The sequence below is a fragment of the Hirundo rustica genome, chromosome 2 (assembly GCF_015227805.2).
Source record: "Hirundo rustica isolate bHirRus1 chromosome 2, bHirRus1.pri.v3, whole genome shotgun sequence".
NCBI classification, from domain to species: domain Eukaryota; kingdom Metazoa; phylum Chordata; class Aves; order Passeriformes; family Hirundinidae; genus Hirundo; species Hirundo rustica.
Genome location: NC_053451.1, coordinates 72,819,802 through 72,837,595, shown reverse-complemented (window position 1 = coordinate 72,837,595; position 17,794 = coordinate 72,819,802).

Here is a 17,794-nt window from a genome sequence, read left to right as displayed (position 1 = left end):
CTGGCTCCTGAAAAGCTCCAAGGATCAAAGTTCTGCAGCTTCTTTAGGCAACATGCTCAGATATCATCTAAACTCTTAGTACAAAAGTTTCTTTCTACTGTCCAAATGTCTGTAGGAGTTATACATCATTGTATCATCTGCTACCACCAAGAAGCGTTTGCTGACACTATCTTAGCAGCTTCTTCAAGCTGTGGTAGGAACTACTAGATTATTTTCAGCCTCCAGTGCTTGCAAAATATGTCAGGTATTCAAGGCCTCTGACAGTGTGCACGATCTGCTGACGATAACCATTGAAACGTGGTCCAATCTGTGGTATTCCATGTTCCTAATTAGAATGTTTTATTACTTTATAGTAAGTGTGGTATGCAGTGACAGAACTAGGGGCAGTGGTTTGAAACTGAAAGACAGCAGGCTTAGATTAGATATTAGGAAGAAATTCTTTACACAGAGGGGGGTAAAGCATTTGAACAAATTGCCTAGAGAAGTTGCAGATGCCCCATCCTTGGAAGTTCAAGACCAGGTTAGACAGGGTCTTGAGGAAACAGTTCTAGTGTCTGGCATCCCTGTCCACAGCAGGAGGATTGTAAATAGATGATCTTTTAAGGTCAATTTCAAACCATTCTGTGATTCTATGACATTTTCATAGAAATAAATTCTGGTGCTGAATTATTTGCTTGAACCAAATTCATACACACAGAATATAGAAATACGCATTGCAGTAGCACTAACGGCCAAAACCAAAATTGAACTTTATCTAACAGTGTATGATAGCTTGTCAGTGTTCTGTGGCTATTTATGTTAGCCAAGAACAAATCTGTAAGAATTCTTTTGTATCTTTACTACAGGTTTTAATGTATGCCTTCATATAATAGTGCAAAGGGTAGTTACACACTGACATACAAAATAAGGTAAAGTCAAACAATTTAACAGAATTTAATAACATGAATTAATGAACTGTAATTTAAATTACAAATGTACAGTAAATATCTGGATCAAACACCATTTTCTATTGGACTCTTTCTATAGCTAAAGAATCTACAACTAAAAAAAAAAAAACCCAAACCAACAAAAACTCAACAGATCTTTGTTCAAAAGAAACATTTTTTTTTTTAAACCACTCAAACTATTTTAGAAGATTGATCTTGTTCTGTGGCCTTTCAGCACCATGCACAAAATTCAGGTTTCTGGCATTACATTTCTGCTAAATTTCTTCCTACTGTCTTAACAGCCAAATACTACAGTGTGTATTCTGGAAAGATTTTGGTTTCAATGGTATTTGCTCTTATTTAAAGTGAAATACATGCACTCAAGGAAGCTCTCTGAATGCAAGGGATCTGGAAAATATTAAAATTAAAACAAATATGTTATGAAACAGTTTTTAATCAAATATTTAATTGAACAACCATTACCATGCCTGATAGAAATCAGATGTAGTTGTGATGTGTATGTATTTTTGATTTGTGCATATGTGGTTGATGACCCACTGAAAAGCCAATGGAATGCAGCCTTGGTAAGAAGTTAATCTCATTTGACACACTTGCTTCTGTCAGCCTACCCTAGTGTTTCTGTACATTAATTACCCATATATAAAAGAGAAATAACGAAATATCTTTAGCTTCTAGGACATCAAGTACATTAATATTAATTTTTTTTTAAAGAGCATTGTTTGCAAAATAGAATCAACATCTATTTGTGGTGAAAAACAAAAACAAAACAAACAAAAACAAACAAACAAACCCCACAAAAAATGAAAAAAACAACCAACCAACCAAACAGAAACCACTTTTATAGGGAGGTAAGAATTTATTGACAGCCAAAAAATATTTTAACAGAGTGATTAAAATGCAGCAATTACAATAAATCCTGTTACAATAACACTATCCTTCACAGTCCTAATCAATACAGAAAAGTCACAATAATAATACTCTTCTATTATTATAAACACTAATATCAATTGCCCAATTAGGCCAAAGCATGCTTAAGAAAGCCATGACTGCCTGCACTGTCAGGCCAATACAAAACTCATGGGTTTTGGCCTATTAATGGCAGACTTATTTACTTGTATATAACAAAATTTATGTGGACCTATTTTTATACCAGTCCTTGCAAGCTTGTTTACTTCCTCATGTGTCTGGGCAATCACCTATCCAATTTTAATGTGCAGATGCCCATTTTTGCTGATATATTCAGCTTTCTTTCAGCAGAATTTGCATCTCAAGTCTTTATTTATTAATAGTAAAGTCAAGCTTAGATGAAAAAAATTTGAGAGAAATCTAATTACTTTGAAAGAAAAGGAACTCTAGGGGAAGTTGAAAGACAGCAACATTTCAGTAATGCAAAGGAATATAAATAATTTTGTTGTTTAGACAATTAATTTTGACAGAGTACGTAGACTGTTTTCCCTTGTGCAAGTCAATAATATTATATTCCTTTGCAAAAAAACTCTTTGCTAGACTTTTTGACGCAGACCATAATGGAGAAAACAGCTTAGTATTATTTTAGGAAGATATATTCTCTACACAAATTTTCCCAACTTATCTTCCCCAAGAAGACACCAAACAATTGACTCTGGAAAAAGAGATGTCTTTTCACAGTTAAATCTTTCTCTTTGCTAATGAGAATCTCATCTATTTTAAACAACTGTAATTATAAGGTAGCTTTTAATGGAAAAAAAAGCCAAATCATTTAAGGAACCTCTTTATTTTGTTATAAGTGAGTGGCAAGCAGCTGTATTGTCAGGTTTATCCATGTATTGGCCCTATATCTGTCTTGGTTTAGAATATGAAACGGAACAAACTTTGCACATGCTGGTCAAGAATATAGTACAGGAACAGGCTCATCTCTTTTCTTAGGAGGGTCTCCCTGTTTCTATGTATTCTTGTTGAAATTGTTCTACATTTATGACCAGCTGAGCACCAGCTGGATGAAGACATGAATCTATTTCCTAGAACATGACTGAGAGCTCTAACAAAAAGCTACAGATTTGATGCTTTTCCTAGACCCTCTCCAGTGATATGAAAATTTCATTAAATAACTGGAGCAGAGCCAAAGTCACAGTACCAGATTTATTTGCGCTGCAAACTTAAAAGGATGCTTTACTGGTTTATAGGAAGCCTTAATTCATTACAAACTGAAAATCAAATAGGAGGGATTCTTCTTTGGCCAATATTCAAAATAGACAAACTTTGTATATAATAGTGTCTGAGATGGGTTGAATGAGATCATACATGACCTGATGCTTTTTAATGTTTAGGATCTATTTATTGAAAGGTTTAGTTTCTAACTAATGCAACAAATATATGCTTATGGCAAAGAACTCAAATCCAAAGATTTATTTGTGCCACCAAAAACCTTAACTATCCATCCCAGATCACCTTATTACTCATACTCTACAAGTGTTAATTTAATCCCACACTACATATTTAAGCTAAAGAACAGGTTTCCAGCTGAAAAAACAAACAAACAAAAAAACAACAAAAAACACCCCCACCAAGAAGAGTAGGAACAAACAAACAAACAAAACCAAAAAAAAAACCACAAAAAATTCTTATTACTGGAACTCTACATATTCTTTAAATCTACACAATCCTCCAGTGCCATCCTGGCACCCTTAAACAACACACTTTGTCATATGAGATACGCGCTTAATTTTCTGCTATGAAAACAACACTTAATGTTTGCTCAGTACTATAATTTCAGACATTCTGCAGTGAAAGAAACCCTTAAGATATTATAATTACATCTTAGAGCTGTACCACACCACTGTAACATGAATGTGACCTGTTTCCCCCAGAAGTTGTTACTAGCCCTAGGGGCTTGCAGGTGTGAAGAAATAGCCAGTAGAGTTCATGCACCTGGAAGTGTAATTTAAGTTTTAAATTTAATTTAAGAAAGAAGTGGGACCAATTAAAAGGCATTCAAAAGAGGAAAGAAGTGCAGAACATACTTTAATGCAAAAGTATGTTACTGACATTAATTTCAATATCTTAAATGGTCACATATTTGCAGAAATATTTACAGAACAAACCACAAAATGATCAAACTCATTTTGGGGATAATGCTACAGGTTCTTTGATGGATGTTTGTGCTTATAGAGTGACTTCCATATGACTTGACTGCCACTGTTAGTAAATCAAATAATTTCTTTCAGAAATGACATCAAAGGCATTCAGGTCCTCTTAAGCTCAATTGAATGTGCAGCCTCTTATTCATTAATTTATTCCCTGATATTTTCCTCATTATTTTCCTCATTTTTAAAGGTCTCATTGATTTGAATTAAAGTGTCCTCAGGCTCAGTTTGGGAAAAATTATTTCTTTTTGTTGTTGTTGTTGTTGTTGTTGCTGTTGTTGTTGGTTTTTGTTTGTTTGTTTGTTTGTTTAGGGTTTGGTTGTAGTTTTTTTCCTCTTTTCATTGGCAGCATGTTTGCTTCAGCTTTTTTTTTTTTTCTGTAATGTTTCACAGTTCCACTCACACATCCCTTTCTGTTAATGATGGTGAAACTATAACAGCAATTAAAGGACTGTTCATCTTTTAAATAATATGAGCTCCTGGTCATTAAAATGACTTCTCAATTTTTAGATTTAAAATTAATTTTAATGTACTTAGAGCTTTTCTATTTGTTACCTTCTGCTCTGAATGTGGACTTATCCTTCAAACAAAATATTCTCTCCCATTTTAATACTCCAGAAAAGACCAGGAAAATGCTGGACATTCCAAATATCTGTATTGTACTTTTTACAATGACAGAATCTTGAAGTACAAAGGGCTGTGATTTATTTTCTATTTCTTATTCTTTTTTTAGTTTACCAGATGCAAGAGAATGTAATAAAAAGTATAAAGAAACAACAGGTTTCTAAATGCTTCTTACATTCTGCTTTTTTTCTTTTTTTTACCTTAATATGATTTTATTAATATTTAGCATATTTGGTACAAAAGTGTTTCCTTGATATAAGAAACCATTATGTTTTTGTAACCAAAGATTATGGGATTTTCTGTTTGTTTGTTTGTTTTTACATTGCATAAACAGACATCAGAATATTGATCTGTGTGTTTATGTTTAATACTTTAGGTGGTATGTTTGAGAAGTTCACAAAATCAGACCTTATTGATAGAATAAAATGGTATTACTTTTCCAATTTCACTCATCTAGATCATGTCATTTATTTATCAGTAGTTTGTAACAGCTGCCCTTGCACTTGCAAGTAGGACATAAAGTGACTCACACCACATATTCGAGACTGTAGTCCATCACTGCCCCTGCTCAATTTGTTCTGTTGTTGGAAAGATTAATTTTCCAGTATTATGATTCTAAGAGCTTTCACAAGTATTATATTAATTTTTGAAAGAAAACCAGTAGTGTAATACTGAGCTACAACTCTAACACAGAATTAAGGCTTGAGTATGTGTTCTTGATTGCCAGAAACCCAACAGGCTTTGTTTTAATTACAATCATTCATGTATGTTGATATTCTTACATAAGGGCTAGTCCACAAATCAAAATATTCAATGCAATATATGCTTATTCTCTTTATCTAGCAAAATAGCAATGTCCACATCATGCAACTATTAATTAGAAAGCACAGCAATGTGAACATTCGTAGAAGGGAGGTTTCAGTAAATCAGCTAGAGACAAACTTTTCAAATATTATGTCATCATTTTAGTCCTAGAGTTTTCTAGAAAAAAGCATAAGAAACATTGAAAAAGTAATTGATTTCATTTATGTATTTAGAAGATGAATTTTAAAATACACTAATATAATGTGTCTATAAAGGGAAGTGTGTTGTGGTTTAACTGAGTTGTCTAAAAATATATAATTTCCTTAAGCATCTTTTTTTTTTTCACAGACTACAAATTTAAAGCATCTATTTCTACTTGATTGTGAAGATAGGTACTTCAAATTTAAAGAATTAATTTTTTAGATGGTTGCAGATAGCTGAAATGAATTCTTCCTGCTCTGCGTCAATATCATCATTCATGGGGTAAATAGGAAAACTCATGATGTGTAAACACATGATTGTAATGCACAGTAAAAATAAAAATATTTAATTCAGTGGTAGAGATTTGCTCTCATTCTTGAACTCATCTTGATATTTTGTAATAGAACTTCAATTACTTGATTTTCATGATCTGAAAAACACTTATAGTGAAGAAACTTTAAGCGATGGTCAAGGTTTGGAAGTTGTCTAAAACCTGAACATGGAGTGCACAGAGATATCCTGTGTCCTTCAGGAGCTTGTGCTTGAAATGGATTAAATGTTCTAGCTACAAATCTAAGATTCCTTACCACCTCTGCATTTGAAGAATGGATTGTCAACATCCTTGTAAGCAGCAGAAATTACATTTTCATTATGCAAGTAGAATAGAAACCTAAGTCCCAATTTACAGTTATCTAAATTTGGATATGAGTAAAACTGTACCAAATGATTGAAACACCAAGGAAGTTTAACTATAGTTAAACTGTAGTTAAACTATCAAAACTACTGATAAGTAAGTTTAATATCAACAAAATGGTAAAAAATTGTGGTAAATAAATGCTGTATTTGAAGGTAATGAAAACGTATAGGGAAGAAAGCACAAAAAATGCAAATGTTAAGAAGTAATTTGAAATTCATGTCTTTTCTATCCACAGGATGAAAACCTGAATTTTTTATACTTAGCTTTTCTTAATTCAAGACACATGTCCATCCTGTCTCTGCACACTGGCTACTACATTGCCTAAGTCATATTTCAATGGTACTTCAAAAGCACTTTAATTGCCTTTTTTTTCCTAGTCTGATTTTTGAAGAATTTCACAAGTATAATAACCCCACTGCATCAGCAATTCAACAGGAAAAGGGCTGAGGTTTGCAAGGATGTTTTATTTTTATTATTTTTTAATCTTACAGATACTGTCACAATTTTAGACTGCGGCCATACTTGTGAATCCATTGCAGACTGAATTTTTCTATAAAACCCATCCACAGTAGTGTTCTCAAAATCTGATTCTAAGCATTGACAGAAACAGAAAGCTATGGGGAAAAAAAAAAGAAAAAAAAAAGAAAAAAAAAAAAAAAGTGGCTATTGTGAAAGATATTACCCTTTACACTGTAATAGGTTTTCCTATCCCAACCATTTGTTCTCTACTATAGCAAAAGATTTTTTCCTACCAGTCAAAAAACCCATTTTATCTTTAATGTTTCAAAGTGACAAATCAGCTTGTCAGTAGCTATAATATCTTTTCCTCATGATATTATTTTCCCATTGCTAGCATTAATTAATAGTTTTCAAATGTTATTTTATGTTTTTATATTTTTAGACTTTAAAACATGCATATTCATTGGGTATATCCACTTTCTATAATATTCCCAGACTTGTATAACCTCTACTAATCTGCCTCATTTATTAATAATAATAGGAAACAGATCAGTTCTACCTTAGGTCTCAGCTGCCTGTGAGAACTGAGAACATTAGGAACATTCACAACAGGCATGTGCTGTAATCCATCTGCCACAAGCTTATGCTGTCAGTGCTAGATGAGAGGGGATGTGACACATCATATGAGCTTCCAACAGTTTCTCAGTCACTGTGATAATAGGGGAAAAAAAAAAAAAAAAAAAAAAAAAAAAAAAAAAAAAAAAAAAAAAAAAAAAAAAAAAAAAGTGGAGTGCATTGTCTCTTCCAGATTTACTCACCACCTTAAAAATGCAGCATCATCTGTTTTGCATGATTTCACTTGCAGAGTTAATATTTCTTTGGAAGAAAAAATAGTGTAAAAATATAATTGCTTGTCTGATTTTTCATGACTTCTAATTGCTTTGTATACTCCCATATTTGAAATAATAAAGTTGAAAATTCATGCTTCCCTGAATTACCTAAACTAATATCCATTATTAGCATAATGTGATAAGAAGAATTTTATAGTTAAATTTATGTTCTGTGGAAAATGTCTTCTGAATTATGTGTCCTGGGAAAAGCTTTATGTCAGTGACATTTTATAAAACTTTTCAGTGTATCTTTTAGGATAAGAGTGGAAACAATCAAAAAAATCTACAGTCTCAAACCTCCCTATATTGCATTCAAGTGCATACAGTACACACAGCACAGATATCTGTGTGTGAATTTGTGTGTGTTTCTGTGCACATGAAAGCATGTCAATAGCAATAGCATCTGAAAAATATTTTTTCTCAGATGGTAATTATCTGGTAGATAGCATGGGACTTATTTTTTATAATTTTAACTTAACATTAATGTTATATTCAAGTAAAAAATATTAAGTACTAAATCATAATTAATTAAATTTATAGATCTAAAAATGGACTGACAACACACAAGCACACTGAGCAGCTGATATACATCTGTTTGTGCACTTAACTTTTACCTGTGTCAAAAAGGTTAGATCATGTAATAAGAGGAGTGCAATTCTGATGTAAGAGGAAATAGTCAATTCACACACTGAATTTTTTTTAGTTTTTAATAAAAATAGCAGATATCCATTTACTTGGATTGCATTCTCTTCCTTTGAATTTTCTGTTCATAATATGGACTCCATCTCCTTTCATTATTTTTATTTCTTTCAAATATTAAAAAAAAATATTTTTAGTCCACTGGTGTGATTCTGATTTAAAGAACATCTATATATTTTTTTTCTATGTGGCTTCATAATCCTTTGTAGTTTATTTGTAGAAATATAAAGCCTTACCAGCTTCAAAAGTAAAAGGATGTAATTTTGAGTGACATTTGACTTTTTAATTGATCTTTTACTAAGTCATACTGTGTGAAAAATATTAGTGTAAGGGTCAAATCCTCAGATAAGACCGAAGCTCAAATTTTTTGTCTCTTTTTTTTTCATCCCTTCACAACACATTTAGAGTGTGATGGTGATGCTTTTGATGTTACATATCCTGGTAGAAGTGTTAGAAAATAAAAGTCTCCTTTCATCTATAAACCTGACTTTATGTATTTTTTTTTTTTTTCCATTGTGAAATTGTCTGGCAATTGTGAAGATTATGACAGTGGTACTTATTTAATCTATAACATATTCCATATTTCCCAGTTTAGACATTTCATTTGCATTTGTCTTTTAACGTTTGGAATTGGAGATTTCTCATGTTTAGCTCATAAACAAGCAAAAAAAAAAAAAAATTGTATAAGAAAAGCAAACTATTTTTAAATTCCATGCATATAAAAGAATAAAACTATCAGGGAATTCAAGGAAAAAATCAAACTGCATCATTCTTTTGTGTCACACATGCACACAGCTGGCATTATGATGTTTGTACAGTGCCTGACCCGCCTGATATTTTTTCAGCATACTCCAATAAATTTAATATTTTCTATAAATATTTTAACCATTTTTTTAGATAAAAAAATATTAATAATGCTTTTGAACTTCAGTATTCCAAAAGGAATTTTAAAGTTTTTGATGGGCTTTGGGTGCAGGCAGTGTGTGGCCAATGGCCTTTTCACCCTATAAAATGACTTATTGTTTCAAAAAGTCCAAATCAGTGAGCAAGTCACAGTCAGCAATTCACATTTTCTTCAGTTATAAATAAGTATGCTACAACAGGGCCCTTATTACTTATATAAAATAACTGAATATCTTTTACCTCTTTTATCCTTCTGGTTCATCTTTCCATTTCCACAATTGCCTGAAAAGCACTATCATGATCTTGTGGATTTGTTCTTAACATTTATACTGCTAAGTGTTAAAAAACTGAGCTTATTCACCAAAGCAAATACCTAACATCATGACTAATACCTTCTCACTGCTTCTTTGTATTCTGATTGAGACTTCTTATATCAGTCTGCAGTATTTTCCTTTATATTTACCTTGTGAAATGTCTGGGATAAGTTCACCTTTTTGTTCAGTGTTTGTTCTGCTCAAGGGAGACTTAGACTGTGACAAGGGCCCCTAGGCAACACAGTCATATAAACGGTCATGCAGGAAAGGGAGCATATTTCAATATGACACATCTAAGAAAATCGAAATTCTACAAAATAATAGAGGAGACATCACTACCTATAAAATTGTTAACTCTTCAGAGAATAGAACAACTCAGCTCAGGTCAAATATGAGTACTGCACACCATGGATGTAGCCAAAACCTTGTGTCAGCATAAATGAGTCTCACACCTTTCTATTAAAGATGTATACATATGAGTATTGGTGAAATTTATATTTTGCCTAAATCTTAATTGTGATGGCTGACCCAAGCTGAGAGGTAAGTCCCCACACCGTTGTCCAGTTACTCCCCCCCAGTTTATCGCTAGGCATGATGTTATGTGCTGTGAGATATCTTTTTGGTCAGTTGGGGTCAGGTGGCCCACCTCTGTTGCTGCCCAGATTCTTGCCCACCTCTAGCCAACTTTTTAGGGGCAGGACAAGACCTTAACATTGTGCAGGCACTGTTCAGCGCTAGTTAAAACTTTGGTGCGCTATCAACACTGATTTGGTCACAAATCTAAAACAGCCATATAGTCTGCCATGAAGAAAATAAATTACATCAGAGACAAATCCAGTGCAATACTGGACTTATTTCTTTCCCATTTTTTAATGATATGGTCATTAAAAAGCTACATTTAGTCACCTAGTCTAAATATTCTGCCCCTTTTCTAATTGCATCAAAGAGTCTATAGATTAAGTATATGTTTTATGGTCACCTTTTTATCAACTTTTTGTAAAGGGTGTTTAACAGCACATTTTTAAAATTATTTTATCTTTCTCTAGCTGTTTATTCATCCATGCCCAAAGTGAGATTATTAGGGGGAAATTATCTTCAAACCAGACTATTGAGAAACTGGGATCAATAATTATTTTGGGATCATTTTATGCATGTGAAAATGTGATGCTTTCTCATAGATATTTAGCTAATGGACCTTCTTACTTTTATTTATTCTGAGTGTGCAATGGGTTTCAAACAGTAATTATTTTTTTGGGAAATACTTGCAGATAAATAGCAAACACTTGTACCATTGTGCTGTATTTTGCTAGAAAGATAAGGAAATAAAGCCAATGAATACAAAGCAAAACACATTCAGTTACATATTTCCTTTTCTCACTATTTTAAAAAATAGGAAATTTTATTCAAATAAAGATTCATTTTTTAATAGTTTATTTGGAAGATTTCCATATATTTGGTTTCAGAAAATGTCAGGTTTATGTTGTCACTCGCATATATGAAATCCCACCTCTTTGAGAAAATTCAAGATATGATGACGCATGTTTTGTAATATCAGCCTGAAGTGTGTGTATGCCAAAGTATGCAGCAAAAAGAAAACTATTTAATACACCTTAGAAGAAAAATTCCAAGTTTTGTTTCTTACACAGGTACTTAATACCAGGATGAGAAACCATCTGGATGTAAGAAATGCCTCAGTTAGAGCTACAAAATAGTAAATAATACAGAGAATGATACATAGAGAACATGTGGTGAGAGATCATTGAGGAGAAGCTTTAGTTACACTTCAGTTGAGTCTAACAATTGCACAGCAAATGATTCCTGGCTTTTGTTAAAGCAAATAGACTGGACTCCTTTATTTATCCAAGAATGTAAATAGAGAAGTGCATAGGACAGATGGAAATCCTGCAGCATTTGAAAGACTGGAAAATTCTATAGGGCTTCTAGTGATATACCTGATAATAATAATGGGGCTGGCACTGAGATACAAAATAGCCTGAGTGAAAGAAATTCTAACTGTTCTTGGTATCTTTGACAACAATAAGGTTGAAAGTGTTTGTAGATACATCCAGTACTAGGAGCACAATAATTTAGAAAGAAATCCATACAGCAGTTTCTGTAGGACACAGCCAATGCAGTAGATATGTGAGAGCAGCATGAGTCATCCTACTCACTGTTTGCAAAGGACCACTTTTAGCGTGTCACAGTTGTGACAGGGAATATCACAACAGTATCACTTAATATGTTACTGGAGCTGTTTCTCTCTTTTTATCTTTTCACTTCACTAATTTTCAAAAATATGCTTTTTACTATTCAGATTATCACACTTTAAAACCTCAGCAGTTAAAACAAAGTAAAAAGATGTATACTGCTTTGAGGGGTACCATAACCTCTCTCTTTGGAGATTATTCATTGATGCAAGCTACCCCAAATTTCTGACCAAATTAATATAGAATTTTTAGGCTCTGGAAAGCCTTTTATTTTTGACTCAATTTTTATACATGCTTACCCTTTAAAACACACAAAGCTTTGAAATTTTATCCTTATTTTTCATTTACTTCTAAAAGTAAAATAACCAGGGGGTTTTGTTTGTTTGTTAGTTTTTTTCTTTTTAATTAAGTAGAAGTAATTACAGCAGAAATTACATTTTCTTCTTGTACATTTTCTTCACTACATCTATTTGTTTTCCCTGTCTCTATCAATATTGCCTGCTTTAGTTCTGTGGTACATTAGGTTCTTGCCTCTCAAGTGCTGTCACTTATCTTCCTGTTTCACACATTGCCAAACTCCTGAGGCTTGCAAAACAAATGAAAATGCATGAACAGCTCCTTATTTTCTAAAAAAAAAAAGTAAACAGAAGTAAAAATAACATATCAAATTGCATTTGAACAATGGTTCAAAGGGAAAAATTGAAATGAGATTCAATTCTGACATAAAAAAATAGAAAAAAGTTTTTTTCAAAGCAATATTAATATTTTTTTTCAGTATTTACAATAAGATCCCCTTTTGACAAAGTCTTTATGCTACCTGCCAATACATTATCTAGTATTAACAGAGACAATCACTTCCAGAATTGTATTATTCTTATTTGAAGACAAGTATTTAACATATCTATTTTAATGTAAGGAAAACACATAAAAATTAGATCTTTATAGATATCATAAATATGGAATAAAAATAATTTAACCCATACTTTATTAAAAGTCACAGATACCCTTTCATTGCTATGAACTTGAGGTGTTTCAGTTATGCTAAGATTCTCATGGATCTATATTTTTGTTCTTTAGAAAATATTTTTTGTTATAATTAACTGTGGGGTTTTTTTATTTTTTCTTGCATAATAATTCCAAAGGTTTATTCACATTTGACATAAACTGTTTTGAAAGCTATAAATTTAGTTCCTTTTCTGGAGGGATGCATGCTTTTTACTCCAGAAAAACAGATTCATATTCTGCAGTTTGCAAAGTGACTGTGTGCTTGCTAAAAAAAAACTTATACTGAATTGTCTGTGAGATAAAATGGTGCCTTTTTAACATTTAACACTTTCCCCAGTAGTTGTCTGAAGAATTTAGATATTAATCCCATTCTTATAGCAGTTTTGTGTAACTGTTCAGCAGCAGCCAGCAAATATCAGTTACTAACAACACCTACATTTGAATTTAGGATATTTTGGGTTATGTTTTATTGACAATTGTAAATAAAGATACTATCTGTCCTAGGTTACACTGTAAGATGTGCCCAAAGTATGTATCTATCAACATCTACATGAGATGTTGAAACCAGGCTGGGCAGTGTTTCCCTTGCCCCCTCCCTCCAGACTATCTTCTGTTAGTGGCCCATCAATGCCCTGCTGCATGACTCATAGATAACTCCCTCCAGGAGCTATCTCTGTTTAATGGGCAATCAAGGACCCATTGCAAGGCTCATAGAATGATATCAGCCCATTGTGAGATGCTCCGCCCAGGGGGAGGAGCCAAGCATTCCCACCTGGGTATAATCTGGGATTTGGGACAGCACAGGCAGCCTTACCCACTGGATTCCCAGAGGACAAGAGCTACCAGACCTTTCTGCAAGAACACTGCTTCAACAAGACCACTTCATCTGGACTGCTACCACCACGGTTTCAGGTTGTATTCTGACTCTGTCAGTGATCTTTTGTACTATTGCATGTGTTTTATTTTATTTTGTTTTACCTTTTTTTTCCTCTCCTATTAATTTGGTTTTTTCTGACTTGGAGTCTCTCGCTGGTTTTGCCTTCAAGCCAGCACACTATCCAAAATCTCTACCCCCAAAAAATCCAGTTAATGTGGTATATCTTACTGTTAAAGACACCTCAATTGGAAGCAGAATTAAGAAAAAAAAAAAAATATTAACAAATTCTAACTATTTCTAAGGAATCTGAAAACAGTGATCCAGTATCATTATTAAAATGAACAGATGAGATGTTAGGCTAGCAATCATAAGGTCCAGAAGTAGAAAAATTATTAATATAGATTTTGAAACAAAGAGTAGGAGCTACTTCAAAGTCCAAAACATTTCTTTCCATCCCTTTTCTCCTTTCTTGTTTGACTAAATTCTGTTTCCACTCATGAACATGGAATCAGATTAATTTCTGCCTTTGTAAAAACACATTTGTAATCTTCAGATTACATGATTCAGTTTAGGAACCATGGTAGTCTTCATTCCTGTTTCTTTTTAAAACCTAATTTGCACCTATATTTTCAATATCTAGGATAAGGTATGATAAAAATGAATAAGTTAAACAGTTTTTGTGTCTGGCAGAGAACAAACTAATATGTCTAGGGTTCCTAAACCAATAGACTCACACCAAACACAAATGTAGGCTTCAGCTGTTCAAACATCAGTCTCTAGAATAATTTCAGACTTGATGAAAACCCTTCCTGGTCTCCAGCTTCTCCACTCCAGATGAATGTATGTCTTCCATAAGTCTTATGTCCAATCTGCAATTCTATGCAGATGACTTGGTGTTGTTCTAGAACATCTAATGGCTGTTTCTTCTTCTGTGCAACATGGAATTTGGGTTTATGTCTATGCAGGAGCTTTGTAAGGATCCTGTCAACCTAATTTTCATTTCTCTTGCTGCAGCAGTCTGTTTATCTCCTCCGGAAGTTTGGGTTTTGGTTTGTTTTGTTGTTTTGTTAGTTGGTTTGATTTGGTTTTTGTTGTTGTTGGTTTTGGTAGTGGTGGTGGTGTTTTGTTTGCTTGTTTTGGGCTTTTTTTTTTTTTTTTTTTTGGTTCATTTTTGGTAGTTGTTTGTTTGCTTTTGGTTTTGTTTGATTGTTTGTTTTCTAGGCAGCCCAGCTTTTCAGCCAGAGCACAGTAGCAGTTACACTTGTTTCAGTGGGAGACCTCTGGGTGCCCTGTAGCTCAGACTTTTGAGAGGAAGTCGCTGATGTGCTGGGATGGTAGCTGTTGTTGAGGTTTGTGTTTTGCGCCCTGTGGCACATCACAAGATGTTGAGCAATTCTGTGCTGTCCTCATTTGCTGCTGGATCCGTTCCACATGCCCCTGTGCACAAACTGCTGTACAAACTACTGCATTTGTGCATTTGTATTTGCTGTGCTCCTATTTGTTGGTTACCCTCATTTTAGCCTGCAGGGGTGTTGGCCAAGTGTACTGGGGATGCAGATTTTGCTTTGGCTAGGTTTATCAGTTTATCAATAGCAAAATGACAGGCAGAGGAAAAAGCACTCAAAAATTACTGCAGAGAAAGATATTTTGATTTTTTTAAAGTAAAAATGACAGATTTCACTTTTAACATGCTGGCACGGATCAGCATATTTGCTTTTATGTTTAACTTTGCTGTCTAGCCCCTCATTGCTTAACATCTGGGTTTGGAGATTTCAGATTTCCCCTTTGGAACCACTGAAGACTTGCCTCAGAAAAATCTTTTTGAAAATCTGGCTGCAGAGGGAGACATCAGGGAGTGCTTGAAACCGCAGAATCACAGAATCATAGAATTACTGTAGGTGGAAAAGCCTTCAGCAAATCATGCAATCTAATCCCCTCTTCTCAGAGAAAGGTAAAATACTGCAGATGGCTCAAGAAAATGCCCTGTTGAGTTTCAAAACAGAGACTCCACAACATCTCAAGGCACCTCAGTCTTTGACCACCCTTGTGGTAAAAGTGTTCTTATATTGAAATGTAATTTCATCTCTTTCAGTTTGTCTCGCTTGACTCTTGTCCTGTCACCTGTCAGAAGAGTCTGGCTTTAACTTCTTTGCTGCCACTCATCAAGAATTTTTGCAGACTGATAAGATGGCCCTGAGTCTCCTTCTCTCCAGGCTGAATGCTTCCAACTGTCTTTGTGTTGACTACTGCTCTAAGTCCCCAGTCAACCAGCTCCAGAATGTCCATGTCTCTCTTGTATTGGAGAGCCTGTACCTGGACTCAGCACACTAGATGTGACTTTGATGGGGGAAGGACTACCTCCTCCCTCACAACTTTTGATGAATCACCACCTCAACCTGCTGAAAACGCTTTTGCTAATGCAGGCCAGAAGGCCCTTTGCTGAAAGACCACTTTTCCAGGATTCCACTGCCGTCAGATTGGATAAAGAAGTTAGTCCCTGGGAGAGCTCTGGTGGGCATAAAGCTTATTTTCAGTCTTTGCTGTCAGGAAATATGCAACTATGAGGGGAGATGAAAGAGAACACACATAATCTGGTGTCCCTGCATAACGCAAGCAGGGTGGAGGGACCATTCCAAGAGTAATTCCTCACCTGACAATGTGGTTACTGGGCCCCTTTAAATCCCCTAGGTGTGCACTACATGCCATGTGAGACAGAGAAGAAGGGATGTATTGCATGACATGCTGCTGAGTCATAGCTGTGCATGATTAAAATAAGCAGGGTCCCTGCTGTGTTGGGGCCTGTGCCGTGCAGAGAGGATGCAAGCATGGCAGGGTAAATTGCCAGCCTAGGCACAAGCTGCACCGTGCCAGCTGGCTTCAGTGCCAGGCATTTAATGCACTCATGTAGATGTGGTTGTAGAAACGAAATTCAAGAGAGCATTCAAAACATTTTATTGTTACATTCTTCAATTTAGTTGTATCTTTCTTCAAAGAGTGAAAACTCCTAACATAACATAGTGAAAAGTCCTAACATAACTTCCTTGGTTTAGTAAATAGCAAGTTTTTTTCTAAAAATATGAACACAAATTATTTTAGATGCCAACACGATTTTCTGATTGGAAAGGCAGAAATATTTATTTTAGACAAGATTAGTACTATCTTGAATTAGGTGATCTGTTGTATCCCATGGTACCAAATAAAAGACAATGTTTTTAAGTAAAGTGCATTTCTTTAAATGAAAAGAAAAAAATTGCAATGGATTATTAGAAACATTCCTCTAGGGAGTGTGGTTACCAGGCAGAATATCTAAGAGGCAAACATAACAAACATTTTCAGATAACCAATTAATACATTGTATTTGGCTGAAAGGTACTGGTAAGCTGGAAAAGCTTGAGTTTGTGTATAGTTAGCCATGCTAGCTAAATGCCAGAAGGGAATTCCTGATTGAGTATGCTAATTTCTTCCTAGATGTGATATAATTTATTTCTTATAGAATTGTGGTGGTTTTTTTTTTTGTTTGTTTTTTTTTTTTCTTCCACATAAACAAGCAAAGAATTTTTTTTTTTTTTTTTTAAACTTTCAGTCCCTATGGATTTGTATGGCTAAATTACTTGGCAGGTATCCCATTGCCAATTCAACATGGCTGTGTATTGTACTATTGTTTAAGATCTTGAAAACAAATCTCAAGTCAAAACCATGCAGCATTTAGACAAAATGTAAACCACCTGGTGTGATTTTTGGAAATGCCTTCCACAAGAATAATCCCATAGGAATCCCATAGTGTTTAGAGGGAGCATGCATCTCTCTGTATTAGTCTTAAGTTTATATATTTAATGTGTATTTTTCCATGAGAATTTTCTGACAGCCAGTTCCTACATATGCATTCAGTCTAAGATAAAGGGCTGGGCATTTTTTACAACTATTGCAGTGTATGCAAATTCATGTTAGTGTGTATTAATGAAATGTAGTCTCCATTTGAAGTCCGAAGGAAGAAATTTGCAGGACTATATTTATTTTTGAGTAGTCTGAATCTATGACTAACTTG